A 24,598-nucleotide genomic window follows, 5' to 3' on the forward strand; every position below is an offset into this window, starting at 1 on the left:
CCTGGGCTGCCTGGAGACCTGGAAGCGGTCGCCAGGTGGAAGGGACCCACGGTAGCCACGCCTTTCCGGTGAGGGGGCGGGGACATGCAAAGTATTGGAGGGCGCCCCCGCCCCTGAACGCCAGAGCCGCCAAGGGCAGCTAAAATTCCTCGATCTAAGTGGGGCCAATCGGGAATCTTCACGAACGTCCCGTAGGCCCGATGCGATGCCCAAGGAGACACCAGGAAAAAGAGAGTAGGAGTAGGCATCGTGGTGCTCACCGGGAGTTAAAAGTGAGCCAGCGGAGGACGGTGAGGGCGAGTGGCGAGTGGTACGGTATCGCTTCTCGGCCTTTTGGCTAAGATCAAGTGTAGTATCTGTTCTTATCAGTTTAATATCTGATACGTCCTCTATCCGAGGACAATATATTAAATGGGTTTTTGGAGCAGGGAGTTGGAATAGGAGCTTGCTCCGTCCACTCCACGCATCGACCTGGTATTGCAGTACTTCCAGGAACGGTGCCCCTCACCCATTCTCCAAGTGTTCAAAGCAGTTTAAGTGAACTTTGCCTTCCCTAGCTCTGTCTTCCCTTTTTGTCTATTCTTTTTTTTCTCTCTTTTCTGCTTATTTTCTCGGCTGTGCGTTTCTTCTTTCTTTGCTTTTTCTGCTTTTCCTTTCCTTCTTTTGAGACTAGAGAAGTCTCACGGGTGGTGGTTGGGCTCCTGAGCCAGTGTTCCTCCATTTCCCTGTTCAACAACCACTCGAGCCTCTCCCACTGTACCCGCCTACTGTTGCTCCTTGACCAGGCCAGAGCCACTCTTTCCTATTTTTTGTCTATCAAATATCCCTCCAACACCTTTGCTTGACGTTGGGCCTACCCCAGCCAACCACTCCCGTGGTCTGACTCTGGATCTAGTCCTTAACAACTGCTATAAACCTTGTCCACTTCTAGTATGACACTCTCTAACCACCTTCTTAACCACCTTCTAGTTGCCACCTTTCACTGTTCTTCCTCTGCCTCCCCTTCCCCTGCCCCCACGGTCCCTCCATCTCCATTTACCTGGATTAATTTCTTTGCATATATTCTCAGCTCCCTTGCCCCTTTCCTGTTCTGTCATATAAACACAGGAATCCTACTGGATGAGGGTCCCACCCTTACGACCTCATTTATCCTTAATCACTTTCTTACACAGAGGCCCCAGATCCAAACACAGCCCCAGTGGGGGTTTAGGCCCTTACACAGGAATGGGTGTTGGGGCTGGGGGCAGGACATCAACATTCAATCCACAACAAAGAACAACTATAACCCTGGATCCCGCGCACCCTGGAGGTTGAAGAAGGGGTGAGTAACTTTGCCCTCAGAGCAGAGCAGCTAACTCATCTTCTTCTTCCCTACTCCATTCATCTTCCACTTTTCCAGACATCTGTTTCTTACTTTCCTCTCCAACCTGCCCCTCTCTCAGCTGACTGACTACCTTGCTTCGGAAGGAGGAAATCCTGCAGATACAATCAGGAGGCTTCCAGGAGTTCCCAGGACTTATCCACCCACCTCTTAAATCTGTGACCCCACTCCCACCCCCAGGTGCTGCAGATGAGCCGCCACAGCTCCTGGCAAAGGCCTGCCCTGCACCTGGGCACCCCTCCTTGCCTCTGGCAACTCTCTCCTACTCTCTTCTCCCTCCTCATCGATATTCGCTTCTGGATTGGACTTTTTCCACCAGGATGTAAGTTGTATTATTTCTTTCCTCCTTAACATAAACTCTACCTACTTCACCCTCTAGCTACCACCCCATTTCTCTTTTTGCAGGAAAATTCCTCCAAATGTTATGGCGAGGTTGCAATAAATCACCGAAAAGCAGGAGACGGAACCATCTTTATTCACCAGCCGGCAGTCCGGACCCACCAGCTGGCAGGCCAAGGGCCAGGCTGCAAGTCCACACCCTTCGACCCCCTCCTGGGGTTTGAGTACACCTTTTATAGTCCAAAACCATATTAATCATAAGTGGCTGTTGCTATGATTCAAAACCACAAACAAATGTCATGGGATCCAAAATCATAAGGAGAAGGGGAAGTGGGTCAAAACCACCCTAGTTGAGTACAAGTTAAAGAATGGTTACTAACGGCTGAGCAATCATTCTCTGAGAGGGTACATTGTCCAAGCAAAATGGGAACCAAAGAGAGAAAAATTTTACATTGTATAGGAATTGCCATTTTGTGTTGCCAAACATGCTAAACTAACTGTTGATGGGTACAGAGGGCGGGGCTTTCCCATGGGACAAGCATTTCTTATATGACATGAGTCTCAGAGTAAAATGAAGTCTGTTTGGTCATTCCCATGTAGCCTGGCCCATAACACAAACAGTCGTCTATATTTTTCCCTCCCAACTTTCCTCTCATCCTCTCTCTACATTATTGAAATAATCTTAAAATAACTTCACACTTGGCGGGGTGTGGTGGCGCATTCCTGTAATCCCAGCGGCTCAGGAAGCTGAGGCAGGAGGACAGCAAGTTCCAGGTCATTCTCAGCAATTGAGCGAGGCTCTAAGTAACTCAGTGAAACCCTGTCTCAACAAAGGGCTGGGGATATGGCTCATTGGTAAAGCGACCCGCCCCGCCCCCGTTCAATCTCCCATTCAAAACACACACACACACACACACACACACACACACACTCACAGAAGTTACAAGAGTTATACAGAGAATTTCTCCGTACCCTTTACCCAGGTCTGCCAACCATCAACAGGGCCACATTTTGCTTTATAACTCTCTCCTTTTATAATATTCTCCCCCCAAACACACACCCACGCACACACACCCACCCATATATTTTTCTTTATTGAACCACTTGTAGGTTGCACATGCAATGTCCCTTCACCCCCCCAGATAAACTTAAGTGTGTGTTTCCTGGGAACATGGCCATCTGGAAGTTTGACATGAACACCATACTATAAGCTACACTCCCAAGTTCAGATTTCTCCAGCTATCCCAAAGCGTCCTTTAGAGAGATTTGTTTTCCGGGCCCAGGACCCAGTCTGGAATCCCTTGCTGCATTTAGTTGCCAATTCTCGTTCCGTGCCCTTCTGCCTTTGCGCCGTCTTTCACAACCGGCACTTTCTTTGAAGACTGCAGGATACTTATTCTGTAGAATGACCCTGGGTTTGGATCTTGCCCTCTTTTGAACCTGCCCCAGTCAGTCTCTTGTGCACTGCTCTCCTCAAGGTCCATCTCCAATCCCCCCACCTCACCGGAATCCTTCAGCAGCTCTCTACTGGGTTGGGCGGTCCCTCATTCTTGAAATACCTTCTGGGCTTGGTTTCCAGAACACCTTGCTCTCCAGATTTTCCTTCTGCCTGTCCTTCTAATGTCCTTGACTTTGGGCTCATGCCTCGGCTCCGCCCTTCTACTTGTGGCGGATGGACACCCTCTCCCTTGGGGAGCTCCTCCCAACTCCTGGCCGAGGGTCCTCACTTCTCTGCTGACAGTCCTCAAAATAGCTCCAGGCTGCAGTCCAGCCTGGTACACCCAGCTGCCTACCTGCCACCTCCTCTTGACTCTCTGGGGCGCCATCTCTAGCTTGTGCTCTCTTAAACTGAGCTGCAAACAGGGCAACACGCACCTCACTCCGCCTCCACCTCCAGCCTCCTCGACAAACTTGGTCCTCGCCCAACTCAGAATATGACAACCGTGTCCTTCCTTCCAGTAGCTCTGGCCAGAACCGCTGGAGTCACCGTCCACTCTTCTCTTTCACACCCATATGTTCCCCGATTGTCCGCAAATGCCGGCGGCTCTACTTTCAAAATACAACCACAATCTGGCCACTGCGCACCCCCTGCACTGCGACAACCCCGGGCCCAAGCGCTCACTATCTCTTTCCTGGGAGAACGCAACCCCCCTTTCCTCACCGGCCTTTCCGCTTCTCTGCACTCGCCCCCGCGTCGGGCCAGTCAGAAGTATTAAGTCGTGGTACGTCCCTCTCGCGCCGCGGCCCACGCTCAGAGCCTCTCGCTTTCTCCCCAGTAGGAGAGCCCACAAGTCCCCGCCCGACCTGCTCGCCACGCCCTCTCCCGCCGGGTCTCCTCTTGGTGACCCCGCCCTAGCTACTCGGGCGTCCCACGCCGGTCGTTGAACCGGCGTCTGAACCAGCGGTTTCCTCTGCCTTTCCAGGCTCCTCCCCTCCTGCCCTAGAAGCAGCGGACTTAGCTCCGCTAACGGCGTAGATCCTCCGAGGGCCCCCTTTGCCAAGACTCTGTCCACCCCTTGAGGCGGCGAGAGCGTGCGTTCCTCCGGGGACTACATTCTGGAGACCGACACCTCAACCTCCAGAAAGTTGACTTCATCTCTTAAAAAAAGAAAATATTGAAAGATTAAAAACAAAGAAGAATGCTGGGAAGAAAAACCTCGTAGAGTTGTTTGCGTCTTCCTCGTCCAGGAGGAAAATCCTGGTTCCGGGGCAAAGAGGCCGGAAGAGCTTTCTAGCCAATTGTTTTAGAGGCGGTGTTCTATTTCAAGGCGAGAGGGCGGGCACCGAAGGCCCGGCACCGCTTGTGTGGGGCGGGGCATGCAAATTTACAGTGTCTCTTTCTCCCGGGAGCTATGGGAGCAAAGAAAAAGGTGAAAGTTTCCCCCCGAATAGCAATAATCTGACAACATTTTTATGCTTTCCAAGTTGAATCCTTTATGCACTGTCACACTCGCGTGAGGGTGAGTCTTTAATTGAGCGTGACGGTTCTCACCGTGAGCTGAAGATGTGTGGCGCGACGAGTGGAACGGGTGCCGGTAGTCAGCCCGTTATCGCTTCTCGGCCTTTTGGCTAAGATCAAGTGTAGTATCTGTTCTTATCAGTTTAATATCTGATACGTCCTCTATCCGAGGACAATATATTAAATGGATTTTTGGAGCAGGGAGATGGAATAGGAGCTTGCTCCGTCCACTCCACGCATCGACCTGGTATTGCAGTACTTCCAGGAACGGTGCACCCCCCCCTCGGGGGATAAGTTCGTGGGTCTAAAATTAGATTGTCTTTGCTTGTATGGTTGTGGTGTACCCGGCGGCTGGGCCGATTTTCGTGAGTGTTGTTCGTGCCTGTTTTCAGCTGGCCTACAGCAAAAGTCTTAACGTATCCTCGCAGGAGCACCGTTGGGTTCCCGTCCTTCTAAAAAGCACGGCTAAAGCAGGGGCTAAGGCTCCACTGAAGAGTGTAATGGGAGTTTTGGGGTCCCTGGGGGAGCCTTCTCTACGTGAGCGTTTCTTGGTTCCTGCGGAGAGTTTTTGTGTTTGTATAGAGGGCAATGTTATGACCGAATCCTCATCATTGATAACTGATGACGGCATGTAAGTTTTATGTAATAGTGATAATGCATAGAAAGTTGGAGGTGCTAAACCTATTGAATTTATCTATTAAACCACAATTACAAAAGCAAAAGGGGGGAAATAAGACTCCACAAAATAACCTTAACCATTGTTCATTCTAAATTTCTAAAATCGTGACACTGAAGGTTGCATTACTGCCGTAGGTTTTTTGGGCCTAGTTTGATGGAAAGATTTACAACAGGACATGGAAAGGATCAGATCCAGTGATAATGTGGGGTATAGGTCATGATTGGTTTTTTCCCAGAAGTTACCATAAGGTGTTATTTGGGTGCCATCATATATGGAGGACATGGAGCCAAGGTTCAAATGACTAAAGATAGATCCAGAGATGTCAACCCTGACTCCCAGCAGGAACAGGAAGCTAGTAAGGAGGAAAATAATGAAAAAGACCCTGAGGGACCAAACATTCAAACTACCATCATGGAAACAACTGAAGAATCTGATGCAAAAGCTGAGCAGATGATTCAACAACAAGGAGAAATTAAGTTTCCAACCACAATGTTTATGACCATGATAGATCTATTGAGTTGTCAGGTAAGTGGGGTCTATGGAGAAATTTATTGGACCTATTTCCCAGATTTTTATGAGACAGTCCATATAGTCCATATATATGTGGACTATATGGACTTTCTCATAAAAAGCCAGTCATTTCAACAGAACAAAACTACCACTACCTTATTGCTCTAATCATTCTGCAATAGAATTTGGCACATTTTGGGACTGGGGTTGTAGCTCAGTGGTAGATCACTTGCCTTGCATGCATGAGGCACTGGATTTAAAACTCAGCACCACATATATATAAACTAAAGATATTGTGTCCATCTACAACTAATATATATATATAAATTATAATATACATGTGCCGCAATCTGGCTGGGCACAAATGCTGCAGTCTGGCTGGGCACACAATCACGAGCCACCACACAGCTTGTAGATTCAAACAGCAACTCTTTATTCCCGAACTCACACCAGCCGTCTACAATCACGTTCTGGGGAAATCCACGTTCTCTGCCCAAATCCACCTCCACTGGGCTTCTCTCTCCCAAAATATACTGTCTGAATCCCGTGAGAACTCAAGGGGAACTCAGGCAGCAGGATACGCCCTATTCCCAGCAGGAATAATCTTAAACCTTAAACCTGGAACCTAAATTGGGAACGCCCTAAACCCAATTATCTTAAACCGGGAACACCCTAATCCGCCCTGGTCCTTGAGCAAGGTGACCTACATTCAATGTCACTGCAAAATGTCAGCAACATGGGGTACGCTGGCAAGGAAATTGTCATACCTACTTGGCTAATGGCTCCCAGCATACATGTATATATTTATCTATATAATTATATTTATGTAAAAATTTGGCACATTTCCTAAATGGATGGAATGTGTAAATGTCTTGCCAGTCAGTACAAGATAGTTTCTAAAAATAGTGGATATATTTTGGACTGGTCTTCAATAATTGATAAAAGATAACTATGTAAGGATGCCATGACCCCTGGATGTTTTGTTGATAATATTCTAACCTTCAGCAAAGGCATTATTCAAAAAGATCTCTGGTGTTTAATTGCAGTGTCTACACTATACAGATGGCCCTATTCCTGACTTTGTTGGCAGGAATTGCAAAGAGGGTCCCTGCTATGGCTTTTGAACCTGTGTTGAATTTCCTTATGCTTTAATTACTGGAAATGTAAGACTTAAGAATAATATAGATATACTTATAGCCTGTAAAAGATGCAATCTAACTAATTACATCAATAGATTTAATAGAGATGTTAATCCTTCACCAACCCTCCTTTGTCTTACTACCAGTCAACATTTCAGAACCATGGTATGCTGATGCTGGTGTTCAAGTTCTACAACAGATCCATGTTCAGTTAACCAGACCTAAAGGAGCTCTTGGTCTCCTAATTCTTGGAGTGGCTGCTTTAATCTCATTTACAGCTTTTACTGTAACAAGGTCAGTGGCTCTATCTCAGAACATTCAATATGCAAATTTTCTCAATAATTTGGCTCAAAATACTTCCGAGTGAAACTAAATTGAACGCCTTGGAAGCTACTGTCATAAATATCAGTAATGAGCTATGCGCTCTCAAGTTTAAATAAAGGCTTAAATGCCATGCTGACTAGAAATATGTCTGTGTTACTGCAGCCAAATATAATGTTCCTATAGGGAACAATAGCCAGCATCTCATTAGGGAGTTCTTCTTCTTGTTCAGAAGGGTGTAAGCCACCTGAGAACTTAAAAGTCTAAAATAATTAGTGAAGAACAAAAGACAGAGTCAGAAATGTATTTACAAAAGTGGAGCCCCTGATATCAATGTTTATTGCTGCACAATTCACAAGAGCTAAACTGTGGAACCAACCTAGATGCCCTTCAGTACATGAAAGAATAAAGAAAATGTGGCATATATACACAATGGAATATTACTCAGCAATAAGAGAATAAAATAATGGCACTTGCAGGTAAATGGATGGAGTTAGAGAATATAATGCTAAATGAAGTTAGCCAATCCCCCAAGAAAACAAATGTCAAATATTTTCTCTGATATAAGGAGACTGATTCATAGTGGAGTTGGGAGGGGGAGCAAGGGAGGATTAGATGAACTCTAGATAGGGCTGTAAGGGTCCCGAGAAACGTCGGAGAAAGAGACCACCAAGTGACCACTCATGCAATTGGCAGAAGGGGGGATTTATTGAACCAGCATGCTGGGGCTCCGTGCCCACTCAAGAAGGGAAAGCAGCTCAGAGCCCCGAGCAGGGGCTGAGGATTGCTTAAGTACACTTTTTGGGGAGGGCGGAGGGCTTTGTATACATCAGAACAGATCATCATGAGGCGCGGGAAAATTGAACAACAACTCCTAAACATGATTGGTTCATTCATTGGCGGGAACAGGTCAGGCTGGAGTGATAGGTCATTCCTAAGGAGGGGGTTACATTTAAACTGATTGGTCCAGGCCCTGCAATGCCTGCGTGCAACCACACAGACCCCTTCAGTTATTAAACAACCAGACAATCAGGGGAAATGTTTACTGGGCGGTTCTAAGCATTGTCTTAACAGCTAACTCAGACCTTGCAGCTTAGAAACTTTTACAACACCCGATCTTTTACCCTTTAACTTTTACGCTTTAACTTCAATTTCTTTTACCCTTACATTCCCCACTCCTTTTTTCTGACTACTTTTAATCTTAAAAGTAATGCATCACGATTATTGAAGGGTTTCACATTTCATGAGTTGTTTTGCGTTCCCTGGAATCATTTTCAGCATGGCCTCCATTTTAGATTCCACTCGGTATTAGACCCCGATTTATCTAACTACACTGACTACCTAACTTAAAATCTGGCTTTATTCCCCCCTCTAATTTGGGAACTCCTTACTGCTGTAAGGAAGGGGGGGCAAAGAGAATCTTTCTGGCTTCTTCAGGCTGAAAAGGGACGGTGTGGGGCAAGCAGTTTGGAGTCCCCCTTTAAAAATATCTGGTCTATCGAGTGGTCCATGATAAAAGTTCAATTGAGAAGTATCCTCTCTTTCTCTAAAAAAAAAAAAAAAAAAAGGGGCTGGGGATGTGGCTCAAGTGGTAGCGCGCTCGCCTGACATGCGTGAGGCCCGGGTTCGATCCTCAGCACCACATACAAACAAAGATGTTATGTCTGCCGAAAATTAAAAAAATAAATATTAAAAAATTCTCTCTCTCTCTCTCTCTCTCTCTCTCTCTCTCTCTCTCTCTTTCTCTAAAAAAAAAAAAGAGAAGTATTAGGCTGGAGGGCCATTCGAGTGATAGGTGGTCTATAAGAGAAACAAGAATTTATTAATTTACTGGAACCATATTGATGCAGCAATAAATGTCACAGCACAGGAATATGCCAATGAGTATAATGGCCAAGACAGAGACTAACAATGTTTTCCACCAGGAAGTACCAAGAACCAGGAGCTAAGATATTGTTTCCATGACAAAGTTGCTGAGGACATGGCTTCTATCTGAGCATGTAAATCTTTAAGGATATTTGTCACATTGCCAGAATTGTCAGGAATGTAAACACAACATTTAACTTTTAGGGTTACAGATGTCCTTTCCCTTAAGATATAGTTTAATAATTTAATGTCATCTGATCTTGCAAAATCCTTTTACTAGTATGACCTCTGTGTCTAATAGAGAAATCTTTAATTCTGTTACTTAGGGCTGGATAACCATACTTGCAAACACTAAGCCTACCTGTGTAGGTTAGAAATAAAGGCCTTAAACTAAAAACTACTCTGGCAGTCCCTTTTGATAGTTATCAGGCATTCCTGTCTGAGAATCTCTTTTGTTAGCCTCCAGTTTACTTATTTTTGGAAGTTACATTTAACTATTATTATTATTTAAAATGCCCAGGGATAGCTGTGTTTTGGCTTTGACTGTATTTGCTAAGTGTTTAAGATGAAGCAAGTCAAACTGACTTTTGTTTCTATCTATTGTTAACAGTCAGCTGAGTTTCCCTGGGAGTCCTCGGGAACTTCACAGCAGCTTCTCAGTTCCACTAGTGCCATTTGTGCTAGGATGGGTCCAGGCCTTGCTTGACCATGTGGCTTCCCTTGGAAGCATCAGGGATGTCTCCCTTTTCTGATGACCCTCCTCTTCACAGCAAATGCACTGATTGGCTTTCTGTCCTCCACTGGTCTCATTAATCTCCCTACTCAGGAGGTTATGTGGCCTAGAGTTGCAGAGCCCTTTGGAGAAGTCCCCTATTCCCTGATTCAGACTGACTTAGAGGGCAAGAGCCAAATATTGGTTTTCTTGGCCCTTTTAATTTAACTAATTTTAAAAACTTGATCTTAAACATCCAGCAAATAAGTTAACAGCCTTATATTAAGAGCACTGGGCTTTAATGTCTATCTCTCTATCCTGTAGGTGATAACTCCTTATCTTATGTTGACCCAGGTTGTGTTCTTAAAGCAATACCTCTTTAAAACATTAACAGGCAATCCTTAAACCATCTATAAGCAAACTACAAAACAAAACTAACTAGGGTAAAAACATATTTAGCTTATATAATAGCTACCTTGAATTCTGGCAGGGTTATACATCATAATTCCCTGTTTGAGATCCTAGTAATCTTGGCAAAAACCTACTTTTGGACACAACTTTAACTGTACTGAAATCTGGCTTACTTCTTTCATAGCCACTTTCACATGTAGTGAGATGGGACAGAGCCTTATCTCAAGTAAGGCAGGGCTCTTTATAAATCTCAAGTACTATAGTTCTGAAGCTGATCATTTTACAAAGTTTACATAAATTGTTGTTCAAGTTTACATGAACATTAGCTAACACAACATAATATCACACCTAAAACATGAATTAAAGGCTGAAAGCTTTTAACCTCTTGTAGAAAAGTAGTAATGTACTTTTGTGTTTTGCAATAAAACCTTCACACAGATTAGGCTCTCATTAACTTAAAAATACATAAATTGTATCTCAGAGTAGAAAGTAACATGGAACCATACATATCTTATTGATAACAAGTCCAGTTGTAGAACACAAATGATATGAATAAATCTCCGACATGTTTTTTTTTTTAAAGCCTAAAATTACCATACAACTTTAGAACACCAGCTTGATACAATGTTCTTTTGAAGCTTCTACCTTATAGACTTGTATACCTGGAAGATATGAACACATTAATAGCACCATAATTACATTGATGTTTTTATATTAACCGAGGTTAGCTTTTAAAGTAACAACATTACAATATTGAAAAATAACAGCTGTTGTTTAACCATAGTTGTATAATCTTTAATTTCTTTAAGATTATTTGCTCAAAAACTTACACACATAACCAACTTACACAAACCTTTTTTATCACTTACTTAAACCTTCTTAATTACTTAATCACATAGACTCTCTTATCCAGAAACACATTTTCCCTCTATTAAATCCATACCTAAAACTTTCTAGTTTTTTTTCCATCTGTTAACCTCCTTTTGTTCACACTTTAAAACAATATCTGTAAATTTCTGAATTTAAGCAGATTACTTTATAGACACCATCATTTTATCTGTTTACCCAATTTAAATTGAACCATTTGAATCACGTGAATCAAAGATATTTGGATCCATTTTTAAATTTTTTTATGAGCGCTCCTCATCTGTCAATTGTCATATCACTGCAGGATATATGGACATACACACATACAGACATACCGACATACAACACATAACACAAGTGTAACACCCTTGTAGCTTTTTCAGGTGAAATCTCCATTGCAATGTTTAAAAACTCCACAGTTGATCAGAAATAGAACTGATCAGAATTAAAATCATGAGCTCCAAAAAAAATGCAGAATCTAAGAAAAAGCAAGAGTCCTAAAAAAGATGACTGGCCAGTAATTAATAAATACCATATAATTTACTTTAGGGTTGGGGTCTAGTTTGAGTTCAGGTAAAAAGACACTTTAACCTTTTTTTTTTTCCCTTGGGCCTGAAATCTGCCCTCTGTTGAGCCCCAGGCTTCTTCTATTTGCATATCAGCTTAAGTCCTGGCTGAGGTCTAGAAGGAACTGGGAAAACTGGAATTCTGAGCAGAAACCTCATGCCTAAGGCATTTTAGCTATAAGTCATAATTTCTAGGTTTAAGATGTAATTTTCAAAATTTTATATCTTTATATCTTTTTACATTAGAAACACTTGCTCATGCAAAACTGAAAATAGGATCTTTTTCTGATAATATAAAGGCCACCATCAGAGGAAATTCCCTCAGGATCATTAAGCTGCTTCCTTTGTTCTGAAGTTTCTAAAGTAGTATTAAGTTTTATCATGTATATCCAAAATCAAGCCTTAAAAATTTCCAAGACTGTTGCTAATTAATGTCATTTCAATAAGCCAGACCAACATTTTAGTTAAGCAAACAGAGGTGGGGTAATCCCTAAAGTGCAAGTAAGGAAGGAGGAGACTCCCCAAAGCAAAATGGCTTTGGCAGCTGCTGGGAGCCCCTTAGTTCCACCTTTTACTTATAGGATTAGTTCCTCTGGCTTGGTCTGACCCCGGGCACTAGGCATTTCTCACATATCCTAACTTTTCAGTAGTCAGCTTCCCAAAAAGTTCATCTTCTGCTTGCAGTTGTTTCGAGTTTGAGAAAAGTTTAAGCGAGATATCAAAGTTTTTAGACCCCAGGCATTTCCCTCTGCAGTGGGCATGCTCAAGCCAACTACTGGAAGAAAAGAAAACACTGCTTCCCTAATCTCGTTTAACAAAGGGGGGTAAAGTTTATCAAAGTTCTTTAAAACACAGCTAAGAGAGGTGTAAAAGGTGAGAACAGAAAAGCTGGCAGTTCTATTGACTTTTGGTCACTCACAGGAGAAGCATTAGGTTAAAATTTTGTCATGGAAACAATATCTTAGCTCCTGGTTCTTGGTACTTCCTGGTGGAAAACATTGTTAGTCTCTGTCTTGGCCATTATACTCATTGGCATATTCCTGTGCTGTGACATTTATTGCTGCATCAATATGGTTCCAGTAAATTAATAAATTCTTGTTTCTCTTATAGACCACCTATCACTCGAATGGCCCTCCAGCCTAATACTTCTCAATTGAACTTTTATCATGGACCACTCGATAGACCAGATATTTTTAAAGGGGGACTCCAAACTGCTTGCCCCACACCGTCCCTTTTCAGCCTGAAGAAGCCAGAAAGATTCTCTTTGCCCCCCCTTCCTTACAGCAGTAAGGAGTTCCCAAATTAGAGGGGGGAATAAAGCCAGATTTTAAGTTAGGTAGTCAGTGTAGTTAGATAAATCGGGGTCTAATACCGAGTGGAATCTAAAATGGAGGCCATGCTGAAAATGATTCCAGGGAACGCAAAACAACTCATGAAATGTGAAACCCTTCAATAATCGTGATGCATTACTTTTAAGATTAAAAGTAGTCAGAAAAAAGGAGTGGGGAATGTAAGGGTAAAAGAAATTGAAGTTAAAGCGTAAAAGTTAAAGGGTAAAAGATCGGGTGTTGTAAAAGTTTCTAAGCTGCAAGGTCTGAGTTAGCTGTTAAGACAATGCTTAGAACCGCCCAGTAAACATTTCCCCTGATTGTCTGGTTGTTTAATAACTGAAGGGGTCTGTGTGGTTGCACGCAGGCATTGCAGGGCCTGGACCAATCAGTTTAAATGTAACCCCCTCCTTAGGAATGACCTATCACTCCAGCCTGACCTGTTCCCGCCAATGAATGAACCAATCATGTTTAGGAGTTGTTGTTCAATTTTCCCGCGCCTCATGATGATCTGTTCTGATGTATACAAAGCCCTCCGCCCTCCCCAAAAAGTGTACTTAAGCAATCCTCAGCCCCTGCTCGGGGCTCTGAGCTGCTTTCCCTTCTTGAGTGGGCACGGAGCCCCAGCATGCTGGTTCAATAAATCCCCCCTTCTGCCAATTGCATGAGTGGTCACTTGGTGGTCTCTTTCTCCGACGTTTCTCGGGACCCTTACAGCCCTATCTAGAGTTCATCTAATCCTCCCTTGCTCCCCCTCCCAACTCCACTATGAATCAGTCTCCTTATATCAGAGAAAATATTTGACATTTGTTTTCTTGGGGGATTGGCTAACTTCATTTAGCATTATATTCTCTAACTCCATCCATTTACCTGCAAGTGCCATTATTTTATTCTCTTATTGCTGAGTAATATTCCATTGTGTATATATGCCACATTTTCTTTATTCTTTCATGTACTGAAGGGCATCTAGGTTGGTTCCACAGTTTAGCTCTTGTGAATTGTGCAGCAATAAACATTGATATCAGGGGCTCCACTTTTGTAAATACATTTCTGACTCTGTCTTTTGTTCTTCACTAATTATTTTAGACTTTTAAGTTCTCAGGTGGCTTACACCCTTCTGAACAAGAAGAAGAACTCCCTAATGAGATGCTGGCTATTGTTCCCTATAGGAACATTATATTTGGCTGCAGTAACACAGACATATTTCTAGTCAGCATGGCATTTAAGCCTTTATTTAAACTTGAGAGCGCATAGCTCATTACTGATATTTATGACAGTAGCTTCCAAGGCGTTCAATTTAGTTTCACTCGGAAGTATTTTGAGCCAAATTATTGAGAAAATTTGCATATTGAATGTTCTGAGATAGAGCCACTGACCTTGTTACAGTAAAAGCTGTAAATGAGATTAAAGCAGCCACTCCAAGAATTAGGAGACCAAGAGCTCCTTTAGGTCTGGTTAACTGAACATGGATCTGTTGTAGAACTTGAACACCAGCATCAGCATACCATGGTTCTGAAATGTTGACTGGTAGTAAGACAAAGGAGGGTTGGTGAAGGATTAACATCTCTATTAAATCTATTGATGTAATTAGTTAGATTGCATCTTTTACAGGCTATAAGTATATCTATATTATTCTTAAGTCTTACATTTCCAGTAATTAAAGCATAAGGAAATTCAACACAGGTTCAAAAGCCATAGCAGGGACCCTCTTTGCAATTCCTGCCAACAAAGTCAGGAATAGGGCCATCTGTATAGTGTAGACACTGCAATTAAACACCAGAGATCTTTTTGAATAATGCCTTTGCTGAAGGTTAGAATATTATCAACAAAACATCCAGGGGTCATGGCATCCTTACATAGTTATCTTTTATCAATTATTGAAGACCAGTCCAAAATATATCCACTATTTTTAGAAACTATCTTGTACTGACTGGCAAGACATTTACACATTCCATCCATTTAGGAAATGTGCCAAATTTTTACATAAATATAATTATATAGATAAATATATACATGTATGCTGGGAGCCATTAGCCAAGTAGGTATGACAATTTCCTTGCCAGCGTACCCCATGTTGCTGACATTTTGCAGTGACATTGAATGTAGGTCACCTTGCTCAAGGACCAGGGCGGATTAGGGTGTTCCCGGTTTAAGATAATTGGGTTTAGGGCGTTCCCAATTTAGGTTCCAGGTTTAAGGTTTAAGATTATTCCTGCTGGGAATAGGGCGTATCCTGCTGCCTGAGTTCCCCTTGAGTTCTCACGGGATTCAGACAGTATATTTTGGGAGAGAGAAGCCCAGTGGAGGTGGATTTGGGCAGAGAACGTGGATTTCCCCAGAACGTGATTGTAGACGGCTGGTGTGAGTTCGGGAATAAAGAGTTGCTGTTTGAATCTACAAGCTGTGTGGTGGCTCGTGATTGTGTGCCCAGCCAGACTGCAGCATTTGTGCCCAGCCAGATTGCGGCACATGTATATTATAATTTATATATATATATTAGTTGTAGATGGACACAATATCTTTAGTTTATATATATGTGGTGCTGAGTTTTAAATCCAGTGCCTCATGCATGCAAGGCAAGTGATCTACCACTGAGCTACAACCCCAGTCCCAAAATGTGCCAAATTCTATTGCAGAATGATTAGAGCAATAAGGTAGTGGTAGTTTTGTTCTGTTGAAATGACTGGCTTTTTATGAGAAAGTCCATATAGTCCACATATATATGGACTATATGGACTGTCTCATAAAAATCTGGGAAATAGGTCCAATAAATTTCTCCATAGACCCCACTTACCTGACAACTCAATAGATCTATCATGGTCATAAACATTGTGGTTGGAAACTTAATTTCTCCTTGTTGTTGAATCATCTGCTCAGCTTTTGCATCAGATTCTTCAGTTGTTTCCATGATGGTAGTTTGAATGTTTGGTCCCTCAGGGTCTTTTTCATTATTTTCCTCCTTACTAGCTTCCTGTTCCTGCTGGGAGTCAGGGTTGACATCTCTGGATCTATCTTTAGTCATTTGAACCTTGGCTCCATGTCCTCCATATATGATGGCACCCAAATAACACCTTATGGTAACTTCTGGGAAAAAACCAATCATGACCTATACCCCACATTATCACTGGATCTGATCCTTTCCATGTCCTGTTGTAAATCTTTCCATCAAACTAGGCCCAAAAAACCTACGGCAGTAATGCAACCTTCAGTGTCACGATTTTAGAAATTTAGAATGAACAATGGTTAAGGTTATTTTGTGGAGTCTTATTTCCCCCCTTTTGCTTTTGTAATTGTGGTTTAATAGATAAATTCAATAGGTTTAGCACCTCCAACTTTCTATGCATTATCACTATTACATAAAACTTACATGCCGTCATCAGTTATCAATGATGAGGATTCGGTCATAACATTGCCCTCTATACAAACACAAAAACTCTCCGCAGGAACCAAGAAACGCTCACGTAGAGAAGGCTCCCCCAGGGACCCCAAAACTCCCATTACACTCTTCAGTGGAGCCTTAGCCCCTGCTTTAGCCGTGCTTTTTAGAAGGACGGGAACCCAACGGTGCTCCTGCGAGGATACGTTAAGACTTTTGCTGTAGGCCAGCTGAAAACAGGCACGAACAACACTCACGAAAATCGGCCCAGCCGCCGGGTACACCACAACCATACAAGCAAAGACAATCTAATTTTAGACCCACGAACTTATCCCCCGAGGGGGGGGTGCACCGTTCCTGGAAGTACTGCAATACCAGGTCGATGCGTGGAGTGGACGGAGCAAGCTCCTATTCCATCTCCCTGCTCCAAAAATCCATTTAATATATTGTCCTCGGATAGAGGACGTATCAGATATTAAACTGATAAGAACAGATACTACACTTGATCTTAGCCAAAAGGCCGAGAAGCGATAACGGGCTGACTACCGGCACCCGTTCCACTCGTCGCGCCACACATCTTCAGCTCACGGTGAGAACCGTCACGCTCAATTAAAGACTCACCCTCACGCGAGTGTGACAGTGCATAAAGGATTCAACTTGGAAAGCATAAAAATGTTGTCAGATTATTGCTATTCGGGGGGAAACTTTCACCTTTTTCTTTGCTCCCATAGCTCCCGGGAGAAAGAGACACTGTAAATTTGCATGCCCCGCCCCACACAAGCGGTGCCGGGCCTTCGGTGCCCGCCCTCTCGCCTTGAAATAGAACACCGCCTCTAAAACAATTGGCTAGAAAGCTCTTCCGGCCTCTTTGCCCCGGAACCAGGATTTTCCTCCTGGACGAGGAAGACGCAAACAACTCTACGAGGTTTTTCTTCCCAGCATTCTTCTTTGTTTTTAATCTTTCAATATTTTCTTTTTTTAAGAGATGAAGTCAACTTTCTGGAGGTTGAGGTGTCGGTCTCCAGAATGTAGTCCCCGGAGGAACGCACGCTCTCGCCGCCTCAAGGGGTGGACAGAGTCTTGGCAAAGGGGGCCCTCGGAGGATCTACGCCGTTAGCGGAGCTAAGTCCGCTGCTTCTAGGGCAGGAGGGGAGGAGCCTGGAAAGGCAGAGGAAACCGCTGGTTCAGACGCCGGTTCAACGACCGGCGTGGGACGCCCGAGTAGCTAGGGCGGGGTCACCAAGAGGAGACCCGGCGGGAGAGGGCGTGGCGAGCAGGTCGGGCGGGGACTTGTGGGCTCTCCTACTGGGGAGAAAGCGAGAGGCTCTGAGCGTGGGCCGCGGCGCGAGAGGGACGTACCACGACTTAATACTTCTGACTGGCCCGACGCGGGGGCGAGTGCAGAGAAGCGGAAAGGCCGGTGAGGAAAGGGGGGTTGCGTTCTCCCAGGAAAGAGATAGTGAGCGCTTGGGCCCGGGGTTGTCGCAGTGCAGGGGGTGCGCAGTGGCCAGATTGTGGTTGTATTTTGAAAGTAGAGCCGCCGGCATTTGCGGACAATCGGGGAACATATGGGTGTGAAAGAGAAGAGTGGACGGTGACTCCAGCGGTTCTGGCCAGAGCTACTGGAAGGAAGGACACGGTTGTCATATTCTGAGTTGGGCGAGGACCAAGTTTGTCGAGGAGGCTGGAGGTGGAGGCGGAGTGAGGTGCGTGTTGCCCTGTTTGCAGCTCAGTTTAAGAGAGCACAAGCTAGAGATGGCGCCCCAGAGAGTCAAGAGGAGGTGGCAGGTAGGCAGCTGGGTGTACCAGGCTGGACTGCAGCCTGGAGCTATTTTGAGGACTGTCAGCAGAGAAGTGAGGACCCTCGGCCAGGAGTTGGGAGGAGCTCCCCAAGGGAGAGGGTGTCCATCCGCCACAAGTAGAAGGGCGGAGCCGAGGCATGAGCCCAAAGTCAAGGACATTAGAAGGACAGGCAGAAGGAAAATCTGGAGAGCAAGGTGTTCTGGAAACCAAGCCCAGAAGGTATTTCAAGAATGAGGGACCGCCCAACCCAGTAGAGAGCTGCTGAAGGATTCCGGTGAGGTGGGGGGATTGGAGATGGACCTTGAGGAGAGCAGTGCACAAGAGACTGACTGGGGCAGGTTCAAAAGAGGGCAAGATCCAAACCCAGGGTCATTCTACAGAATAAGTATCCTGCAGTCTTCAAAGAAAGTGCCGGTTGTGAAAGACGGCGCAAAGGCAGAAGGGCACGGAACGAGAATTGGCAACTAAATGCAGCAAGGGATTCCAGACTGGGTCCTGGGCCCGGAAAACAAATCTCTCTAAAGGACGCTTTGGGATAGCTGGAGAAATCTGAACTTGGGAGTGTAGCTTATAGTATGGTGTTCATGTCAAACTTCCAGATGGCCATGTTCCCAGGAAACACACACTTAAGTTTATCTGGGGGGGTGAAGGGACATTGCATGTGCAACCTACAAGTGGTTCAATAAAGAAAAATATATGGGTGGGTGTGTGTGCGTGGGTGTGTGTTTGGGGGGAGAATATTATAAAAGGAGAGAGTTATAAAGCAAAATGTGGCCCTGTTGATGGTTGGCAGACCTGGGTAAAGGGTACGGAGAAATTCTCTGTATAACTCTTGTAACTTCTGTGAGTGTGTGTGTGTGTGTGTGTGTGTGTGTGTGTGTTTTGAATGGGAGATTGAACGGGGGCGGGGCGGGTCGCTTTACCAATGAGCCATATCCCCAGCCCTTTGTTGAGACAGGGTTTCACTGAGTTACTTAGAGCCTCGCTCAATTGCTGAGAATGACCTGGAACTTGCTGTCCTCCTGCCTCAGCTTCCTGAGCCGCTGGGATTACAGGAATGCGCCACCACACCCCGCCAAGTGTGAAGTTATTTTAAGATTATTTCAATAATGTAGAGAGAGGATGAGAGGAAAGTTGGGAGGGAAAAATATAGACGACTGTTTGTGTTATGGGCCAGGCTACATGGGAATGACCAAACAGACTTCATTTTACTCTGAGACTCATGTCATATAAGAAATGCTTGTCCCATGGGAAAGCCCCGCCCTCTGTACCCATCAACAGTTAGTTTAGCATGTTTGGCAACACAAAATGGCAATTCCTATACAATGTAAAATTTTTCTCTCTTTGGTTCCCATTTTGCTTGGACAATGTACCCTCTCAGAGAATGATTGCTCAGCCGTTAGTAACCATTCTTTAACTTGTACTCAACTAGGGTGGTTTTGACCCACTTCCCCTTCTCCTTATGATTTTGGATCCCATGACATTTGTTTGTGGTTTTGAATCATAGCAACAGCCACTTATGATTAATATGGTTTTGGACTATAAAAGGTGTACTCAAACCCCAGGAGGGGGTCGAAGGGTGTGGACTTGCAGCCTGGCCCTTGGCCTGCCAGCTGGTGGGTCCGGACTGCCGGCTGGTGAATAAAGATGGTTCCGTCTCCTGCTTTTCGGTGATTTATTGCAACCTCGCCATAACATTTGGAGGAATTTTCCTGCAAAAAGAGAAATGGGGTGGTAGCTAGAGGGTGAAGTAGGTAGAGTTTATGTTAAGGAGGAAAGAAATAATACAACTTACATCCTGGTGGAAAAAGTCCAATCCAGAAGCGAATATCGATGAGGAGGGAGAAGAGAGTAGGAGAGAGTTGCCAGAGGCAAGGAGGGGTGCCCAGGTGCAGGGCAGGCCTTTGCCAGGAGCTGTGGCGGCTCATCTGCAGCACCTGGGGGTGGGAGTGGGGTCACAGATTTAAGAGGTGGGTGGATAAGTCCTGGGAACTCCTGGAAGCCTCCTGATTGTATCTGCAGGATTTCCTCCTTCCGAAGCAAGGTAGTCAGTCAGCTGAGAGAGGGGCAGGTTGGAGAGGAAAGTAAGAAACAGATGTCTGGAAAAGTGGAAGATGAATGGAGTAGGGAAGAAGAAGATGAGTTAGCTGCTCTGCTCTGAGGGCAAAGTTACTCACCCCTTCTTCAACCTCCAGGGTGCGCGGGATCCAGGGTTATAGTTGTTCTTTGTTGTGGATTGAATGTTGATGTCCTGCCCCCAGCCCCAACACCCATTCCTGTGTAAGGGCCTAAACCCCCACTGGGGCTGTGTTTGGATCTGGGGCCTCTGTGTAAGAAAGTGATTAAGGATAAATGAGGTCGTAAGGGTGGGACCCTCATCCAGTAGGATTCCTGTGTTTATATGACAGAACAGGAAAGGGGCAAGGGAGCTGAGAATATATGCAAAGAAATTAATCCAGGTAAATGGAGATGGAGGGACCGTGGGGGCAGGGGAAGGGGAGGCAGAGGAAGAACAGTGAAAGGTGGCAACTAGAAGGTGGTTAAGAAGGTGGTTAGAGAGTGTCATACTAGAAGTGGACAAGGTTTATAGCAGTTGTTAAGGACTAGATCCAGAGTCAGACCACGGGAGTGGTTGGCTGGGGTAGGCCCAACGTCAAGCAAAGGTGTTGGAGGGATATTTGATAGACAAAAAATAGGAAAGAGTGGCTCTGGCCTGGTCAAGGAGCAACAGTAGGCGGGTACAGTGGGAGAGGCTCGAGTGGTTGTTGAACAGGGAAATGGAGGAACACTGGCTCAGGAGCCCAACCACCACCCGTGAGACTTCTCTAGTCTCAAAAGAAGGAAAGGAAAAGCAGAAAAAGCAAAGAAAGAAGAAACGCACAGCCGAGAAAATAAGCAGAAAAGAGAGAAAAAAAAGAATAGACAAAAAGGGAAGACAGAGCTAGGGAAGGCAAAGTTCACTTAAACTGCTTTGAACACTTGGAGAATGGGTGAGGGGCACCGTTCCTGGAAGTACTGCAATACCAGGTCGATGCGTGGAGTGGACGGAGCAAGCTCCTATTCCAACTCCCTGCTCCAAAAACCCATTTAATATATTGTCCTCGGATAGAGGACGTATCAGATATTAAACTGATAAGAACAGATACTACACTTGATCTTAGCCAAAAGGCCGAGAAGCGATACCGTACCACTCGCCACTCGCCCTCACCGTCCTCCGCTGGCTCACTTTTAACTCCCGGTGAGCACCACGATGCCTACTCCTACTCTCTTTTTCCTGGTGTCTCCTTGGGCATCGCATCGGGCCTACGGGACGTTCGTGAAGATTCCCGATTGGCCCCACTTAGATCGAGGAATTTTAGCTGCCCTTGGCGGCTCTGGCGTTCAGGGGCGGGGGCGCCCTCCAATACTTTGCATGTCCCCGCCCCCTCACCGGAAAGGCGTGGCTACCGTGGGTCCCTTCCACCTGGCGACCGCTTCCAGGTCTCCAGGCAGCCCAGGGCGGGCTCTGCTCCCACTTCCAGACATACCGAGACCAGAGAGGAGCAGCGACTGCCGCTGACGCCGAGTCCAAGTCGGAGCCAGGAGCTCCGGAAAGCCAGAACTCGGTTTTGTTCCCCGCACCTACTTCACACTCAACCAGTAACTCTTCAGTGAATGAGATCGTGCCTCCCACACGCTCGGCCAAACCCCGACAAATCGAGCTTGGGATGGCTCCTTCTCAGTACTTCCCTGCTTCTTCAGGCCATCTGCCCAATGATTCGCGTCCCCCCGTGTGCTTTCATCCCGAGAAGGGGACGTCGCGGCTCCCCTTCACTGGAATGGAACGCTTCCCGCCGCAAATGATTGACCTTTCGGGTTTTCTCCTTGTGATTCACTCCCGTGGAGTTTGCTCAGATCCACGTGCACTCAATGCCGGGCCCTGGTAGCGCTGTGTGCAGAGGTTGGCCGGATGTCCTTGTGCCTTTGATGAAAGCGCACCGCGGTGTCCTGGTGATCCCGACCACCCTCGCTGCACCTGAACCTTGAATTTCTAGGGGATCCAGAACGTGGAGGGAGTTCTCAGGCAGCGCCACTCGCTCCAGCCTGGTCCTCAACACCTCAAACTTGGGATTGCTTGCTTTGGGGCGGTCTGGGCCGGGGATGGGGGCAGGTGGAAAACAGTCTAAGGCAATAGATACTTTTTTTTTTTTTTGGTACTGGAGACTCAATTCACGACCCTTAGCCACTGAGCCACATACCCACCCCACCCCACCCCCTTTAAAAAAATTATTTTCTAGTTGTACACAATACCTTTATTTTGTTTATTTATTTTTATGTCGTGGGAGGCCAACCTTACACGTGACTGAGTTACACTCCCCGACTGGGTGCCAAGGCGCTCAGTCACAGAAATGTGGCACCCTTCTTGGGTGTGAGGGTCGGTGTCTTGTGCATGGGTGTGTCTTGCTACAGCCCCATGGGTGAAGCTATGCTCACCTGTTCCTTTGTAATAGAACCCCTTGCCCTGTTAAGGATAGAATCTTCCATGGAAGTGCCTTGTGTGTGTCCCCTTCTCTTACTGTGCCCTTGGGTGTGGCCTACCCAGGTGTCAGTCAACCTGCTGACAGTGGACATCATGAAGATACTCAGCCCCCTGAAACCTGACCCCTTGCCTCATTTGAATAGCTTCTCCTCAATAAAAGGGGTCAGCGCGTGCTCTCGCTCTCTCTCTCTCTCTCTCTTCTGCGGACCCTTAAGGTCAGAGGAGCCGTCACAGCAACCCCAAAGAAAAAGGTATTTGTGTCTCTTGTGTGGTTATTTCGTGCAGCCCAGTTAGCCCAGTTTAACTAGAGTGACCCCGGAGCCTTTTAGTCGCGAGAACAGAAATCCAGCATTATGTGGTGCTGAGGATCGAACCCAGTGAGCGCTCTACTACTGAGCCACAACCCCAACCCCCTCCCCATCCCTTTTTTATTTTTAGACAGGATCTTGCTAAGTTGCTGAGGCTGACTCCCAACTTGCAATTCTCCTGACTCAGCCTCCCGAGTCGCTGAGATTACAGGCGTGCTCCATCACACCCTGCTACGTGGCTTATTTTTAAAATGACATGTCTGTCTTTTTCCTCCTTTTTTTCCTCTTCTGCTTAACTCTCTCCTTCCCTAACAGTAGGGAAAACAATATTAGACCAGGACGCAAAGAAAAGACCACTGACTCCAATTAAAATCAAATTAAAGCAAGCATATTATTTCCACCCTCGGGGCTGTCTCTCCCAACAAAAACTGAGGGAACAAGACAGCACTGCAGCTTTCTTGCAGCCCAGTTTTATAGCCCAGAAAGTTACACAAAGCGGGTGGGGGTGGGGGGTTATGGATAACAAAACTCTGAGGAGCATAACACAAAGGCTAGTTTACATTTTTGCTGGCCCCGACATCAGAATTTATGAAGGTCATTAGAGCCTCAGAGAGGGTCGTTATCTGGCCAGGGAAGGCCAAGATTTATGAGGCCTCACTAAAGTTTTAGAGAGGGCTGCTATCTGGTCAGAGAGAACCAGGCATGGGTGAGTTCAAGGCACAGGCACGGGCAGGCATTCCAAGCAAGTTCAGAATTTGCAGTCATTTATAGTAAAGCCGACATTAGCCTTTCATGTCTTTGTGGCGGAATGGCTCCCAATTTTAAGAGGGAATCAGACTGGGTCTATCAACAAGACTAAAACATTTGCCCTGTTCCAGGCCAAGCTCACTTCACTGCCCTCACTGCCGCCTGGAACAGTGTCACTGCCCACAATAAAATAAAAACAAACAGGGGCTGAGGTTGTGGCTCAGTGCTAGAGCACTTGCCTTGCACATGTGAGGCGCTGGGTTCGATCCTCAGCACCACATAAAATAAATAAATAAGGAAGTAAAACAAAGGTAATGTGTCCATGTTCAACTAGACAATTACAACAACAACAAGCTCCTAATCTGGAAAGTGGAGCGACAACTTTCTCGAGGACACCCGATGGACACCAATTGATTATATCGACAGATAATTTCTGGATCCCAGCCCTTGTATTCCTCTTTAAAAAGTCCAGTGTTCCCCCTGGCAGAGACAGTCATAGCCTCTGGGGATGAGAGTCCCCGTGTTTCTCCTTTGCTAGCTAAATTAATAAAACTTTTTCCTTTTTCTCAAAACTTTGTCCTCCTTATTGAACTGGCAACGGAGACAAGGGCGGAGCTTTCAGTATCACTATGATCCTCTTGGGTCCTGGGCTGACCGCACTGGTTCAGGGCCCAACAGCCAGAGGTGACAGGACTCCTACCCTCTGAGTGTTCACTGTCAAGTAGGGGTCCTGGGGATGGATAATCCTTCGCCAGCCATTTCTGGAG

General features: G+C 45.5%; 2 long non-coding RNA genes and 4 other non-coding genes across 6 annotated transcripts; 3 read left to right on the forward strand and 3 right to left on the reverse strand.

The window, feature by feature from the left end:
• The first annotated feature begins 317 nt into the window (after positions 1-317).
• Positions 318-508, forward strand: LOC114081266 (U2 spliceosomal RNA). The gene has a single exon (XR_003580759.2). It is a non-coding gene; the product is annotated as a U2 spliceosomal RNA (small nuclear RNA).
• Positions 509-1,834: 1,326 nt separating this feature from the next.
• LOC139702389 (uncharacterized) lies at positions 1,835-4,442 on the reverse strand. The gene is made up of 2 exons (XR_011705029.1): positions 3,882-4,442; positions 1,835-3,766 (listed from the first exon to the last, which is right to left on the reverse strand). It is a non-coding gene; the product is annotated as an uncharacterized lncRNA (long non-coding RNA).
• Positions 4,443-4,769: 327 nt separating this feature from the next.
• Positions 4,770-4,960, forward strand: LOC114081268 (U2 spliceosomal RNA). The gene has a single exon (XR_003580761.2). It is a non-coding gene; the product is annotated as a U2 spliceosomal RNA (small nuclear RNA).
• Positions 4,961-16,795: 11,835 nt separating this feature from the next.
• Positions 16,796-16,986, reverse strand: LOC139702579 (U2 spliceosomal RNA). The gene has a single exon (XR_011705194.1). It is a non-coding gene; the product is annotated as a U2 spliceosomal RNA (small nuclear RNA).
• A 327-nt stretch (positions 16,987-17,313) lies between these two features.
• Positions 17,314-19,921, forward strand: LOC139702388 (uncharacterized). Its single transcript, XR_011705028.1, has 2 exons — positions 17,314-17,874; positions 17,990-19,921. It is a non-coding gene; the product is annotated as an uncharacterized lncRNA (long non-coding RNA).
• Positions 19,922-21,247: 1,326 nt separating this feature from the next.
• LOC139702583 (U2 spliceosomal RNA) lies at positions 21,248-21,438 on the reverse strand. Its single transcript, XR_011705197.1, has one exon. It is a non-coding gene; the product is annotated as a U2 spliceosomal RNA (small nuclear RNA).
• Between the last annotated feature and the right edge of the window lie 3,160 nt (positions 21,439-24,598).

The sequence above is a fragment of the Marmota flaviventris genome, chromosome 17 (assembly GCF_047511675.1).
Source record: "Marmota flaviventris isolate mMarFla1 chromosome 17, mMarFla1.hap1, whole genome shotgun sequence".
In the NCBI taxonomy this organism is placed as follows: Eukaryota; Metazoa; Chordata; class Mammalia; order Rodentia; family Sciuridae; genus Marmota; species Marmota flaviventris.